Here is a 4,876-nt window from a genome sequence, read left to right as displayed (position 1 = left end):
TCTAGTCCAATTAGGGTTTTTAACCAATCTTGTGCATCTAATAATTTCATTTGTGTCATTGGATTAATATTTAGGTCATTTTCGTCCTCCCTAGGCTAATTATAGTCGAATTAGGTTTTTAACCAATCTTGTGCATCAAATTTGTTCATTTGTGTCATTGGATTAACATTTAGGTCATTTTTGTCCTCCCTAGGATTATTCTAGTCCAATTAGGGTTTTTAACCAATCTTGTGCATCCAATAGATGTGTTTGTGTCATTGTATTAACATTTAGGTGATTTTCGTCTTCCCTAGGCTTATTCTAGTCCAATTATGGGTTTTAACCAATCTTTTTCATCCAATGGGTGTGTTTGTGTCGTCGGATTATCATTTAGGTCATTTTCGTTCACCATAGGCTAATTCTAGTCCAATTAGGGTTTTTAACCAATCTTGTGCACCTATTAAGTTCATTTGTGTCATTGGATTAACATTTAGGTCCTCCATAGGCATATTCTTTTCCAATTAGGGTTTTTAAACAATCTTGTGCATCCATTAGGTGTGTTTGTGACAGTGGATTAACATTTAGGTAATTTTTGTCCACCCTAAGCTTAATCTAGTCCAATTACGGTTTTTAACCAATCTTGTGCATCTAATAAGTTCAATTGTATCATTGGATCAACATTTAGGTCTTTTTCCTCCTACCTAGGCTTATTCTTGTCCAATTAGGGTTTTAACCAACATTGTGCGTCCAATAGGTGTGTTTGTGTCATTAGATTAACATTTAGGTCTTTTTCGTCCTCCCCAGGCTTATTCTAGTCCAATTAAGGTTTTTAACCAATCTTGTATCCTCCCTAGGATTATTCTTGTCCAATTAGGGTTTTAACCAATCTTGTCCATCTAATAAGTTCATTTGTGTCATTGGATGAACATTTAGGTCATTTTCGTCCTCCCTAGGCTTATTCTAGTCCAATTAAGGTTTTTAACCAATCTTGTATCCTCCCTAGGATTATTCTTGTCCAATTAGGGTTTTAACCAATCTTGTCCATCTAATAAGTTCATTTGTGTCATTGGATGAACATTTAGGTCATTTTCGTCCTCCCTAGGCTTATTCTAGTCCAATTAAGGTTTTTAACCAATCTTGTATCCTCCCTAGGATTATTCTTGTCCAATTAGGGTTTTAACCAATCTTGTCCATCTAATAAGTTCATTTGTGTCATTGGATGAACATTTAGGTCATTTTCGTCCTCCCTAGGCTTATTCTAGTCCAATTAAGGTTTTTAACCAATCTTGTATCCTCCCTAGGATTATTCTTGTCCAATTAGGGTTTTAACCAATCTTGTCCATCTAATAAGTTCATTTGTGTCATTGGATGAACATTTAGGTCATTTTCGTCCTCCCTAGGCTTATTCTAGTCCAATTAAGGTTTTTAACCAATCTTGTATCCTCCCTAGGATTATTCTAGTCCAATTAGGGTTTTTAATCAATCTTGTGCATCTAATAAGTTTATTTGTGTTATTGGATTAACATTTAGGTCCTTCAAAGGCTTATTATTTTCCAATTAGGATTTTTAAAAGTTCTTCTGCATCCAACAGGTGTGTTTGTGATATTGGATTAACATTTAGGTCATTTTCGTCCACCGTAAGCTTATTCTAGTCCAAGTAGCGTTTTTAACCAATCTTGTGCATCAAATAAGTTCATTTGTGTCATTGGATTAACATTTAAGTCATTTTGTCCTCCCTATGCTTATTCTACTCCAATTAGGGTTTTCAACCAATCTTGTGCATCCAAGAAGTTCATTTGTGTCATTTGATTATTATTTTTGTCATTTTTTTCTTCCCTAGGCTAATTCTATTCCAATTAGGACTTTTAACCATTGTGCCTCCAATAGTTGTGTTTGTGTCAATGGATTAACGTTTAGGTCATTTTCGTCCCCCCTTGGCTTATTCTTGTCCAATTAGGTTTTTTTAACCAATCTTGTGCATCCAATAGGTGTGTTTGTGTCATTGGATTAACATTTAGGTCATTTTCATCCTCCCTAGGCTTATTCTAGTCCAATTAGGGTTTTTAACCAATCTTGAGCATCCAATAAGTTCATTTGTGTCATTGGATTAACATTTAGGTCATTTTGTTCCTCCCTAGGCTAATTCTAGTCCAATTAGGGTTTTTAACCAATCTTGTGCATCTAATAAGTTCATTTGTGTCCTGGATTTAATGTTTAGCTTATTTTCGTCCCCCCTAGACTTATTCTAGTCCAATTTGTGATTTTAATCAATCTTGTGCATCAAATAAGTTCATTTGTGTCATTGGATTATGATTTACCTCATTTTCAACCTCCCTAGGCTTATTCTAGTCCAATTAGGGTTTTTAACCAATCTTGTGCATCCAATAGGTGTGTTTGTGTCATTGGATTCATGTTTAGCTCATTTTCGTCGTTCCTAGGTTTATTCTAGTCCAATTAAGGTTTTTAACCAATCTTGAGCATCCAATATGTTCATTTGTGTCATTGGATTAACATTTACCTCATTTTTGTCCTCCTAAGGCTTATTCTTGTCCAATTAGAGTTTTTAACCAATCTTGAGCATCCAATATGTTCATTTGTGTCATTGGATTAACATTTACCTCATTTTTGTCCTCCTAAGGCTTATTCTTGTCCAATTAGAGTTTTTAACCAATCTTGAGCATCCAATATGTTCATTTGTGTCATTGGATTAACATTTACCTCATTTTTGTCCTCCTAAGGCTTATTCTAGTCCAATTAGGGTTTTTAATCAATCTTGTGCTGCTAATATGTTCATTTGTGTCATTGGATTAACATTTACCTCATTTTTGTCCTCCTAAGGCTTATTCTTGTCCAATTAGAGTTTTTAACCAATCTTGAGCATCCAATATGTTCATTTGTGTCATTGGATTATCATTTTGGTCATTTTCGTCTTCCCTAGGCTAATTCTAGTCCAATTAGGGTTTTTAACCAAACTTGTGCATCTAATAATTTCATTTGTGTCATTGGATTAATATTTAGGTCATTTTCGTCCTCCCTAGGCTAATTATAGTCGAATTAGGTTTTTTAACCAATCTTGTGCATCAAATTTGTTCATTTGTGTCATGGGATTAACATTTAGGTCATTTTTGTCCTCCCTAGGATTATTCTAGTCCAATTAGGGTTTTTAACCAATCTTGTGCATCCAATAGATGTGTTTGTGTCATTGTATTAACATTTAGGTGATTTTCGTCTTCCCTAGGCTTATTCTAGTCCAATTATGGGTTTTAACCAATCTTTTTCATCCAATGGGTGTGTTTGTGTCGTCGGATTATCATTTAGGTCATTTTCGTTCATCATAGGCTAATTCTAGTCCAATTACGGTTTTTAACCAATCTTGTGCACCTAATAAGTTCATTTGTGTCATTGGATTAACATTTAAGTCCTCATAGGCTTATTCTATTCCAATTAGGGTTGTTAACCAATCTTGTGCATCCAATAGGTGTGTTTGTGTCATTGGATGAACATTTAGGTCATTTTCGTCCTCCCTAGGCTTATTCTAGTCCAATTAAGGTTTTTAACCAATCTTGTGCATCTAATTAGTTCATTTGTGTCATTGGATTAACATTTAAGTCCTCATAGGCTTATTCTATTCCAATTAGGGTTGTTAACCAATCTTGTGCATCCAATAGGTGTGTTTGTGTCATCGGAGTAACATTTAGCATATTTTCGTCCTCCATAGGCTTATTCTAGTCCAATTCGGGTTTTTAACCAATCTTGTGCTGCAAATAAGTTCATTTGTGTCATTGTATGAACATTTACATCATTTTCGTCCTCCCTAGGCTTATTCTAGTCCTATTAGGGTTTTTATCCAATCTTGTTCACCCAATAGGGGTGTTTGTGTTATTGCATTATCATTTAGGTCATTTTCGTCCTCCCTAGGCTTATTCTAGTCCAATTAGCGTTTTTAACCAATCTTGTCCATCTAATAAGTTCATTTGTGTCATAGGATTAACATTTAGGTCCTCCAAAGGCTTATTCTTTTCCAATTAGGGTTTTAACCAATCTTGTCCATCTAATAAGTTCATTTGTGTCATAGGATTAACATTTAGGTCCTCCAAAGGCTTATTCTTTTCCAATTAGGGTTTTAACCAATCTTGTCCATCTAATAAGTTCATTTGTGTCATTGGATTAACATTTAAGTCATTTTGTCCTCCCTATGCTTATTCTACTCCAATTAGGGTTTTTAACCAATCTTGTGCATCCAAGAAGTTCATTTGTGTCATTTGATTATCATTTTTGTCATTTTTTTCTTCCCTAGGCTAATTCTATTCGAATTAGGACTTTTAACCATTGTGCCTCCAATAGTTGTGTTTGTGTCAATGGATTAACGTTTAGGTCATTTTCGTCCTCCCTAGGCTAATTCTAGTCCAATTAGGGTTTTAACCAATCTTGTCCATCTAATAAGTTCATTTGTGTCATTGTATTAACATTTAGGTCATTTTGTCCTCCCTATGCTTATTCTACTCCAATTAGGGTTTTTAACATTTTTGTCGCATCTAATAAGTTCATTTGTGTCATTGGATTAATATTTAGGTCATATTCGTCCTCCCTAGGCTAATTATAGTCGAATTAGGTTTTTTTTTTCCAATCTTGTGCATCTAATTTGTTCATTTGTGTCGTTGGATTAACATTTAGGTCATTTTTGTCCTCCCTAGGATAATTCTAGTCCAATTAAGGATTCTAACCAATCTTGTGCATCTAATAAGTTTATTTGTGTCATTGGATTAACATTTAGGTCATTTTCATTGTTCGTAGGCTTATTCTAGTCCAATTAGGGTTTTTAACCAATCTTGTGCATCAAATTTGTTCATTTGTGTCATTGGATTAACATTTAGGTCATTTTTGTCCTCCCTAGGAT

This window comes from Cicer arietinum, chromosome 2 (genome assembly GCF_000331145.2).
Source record: "Cicer arietinum cultivar CDC Frontier isolate Library 1 chromosome 2, Cicar.CDCFrontier_v2.0, whole genome shotgun sequence".
In the NCBI taxonomy this organism is placed as follows: Eukaryota; Viridiplantae; Streptophyta; class Magnoliopsida; order Fabales; family Fabaceae; genus Cicer; species Cicer arietinum.
This window is presented reverse-complemented; position numbering follows the sequence as displayed.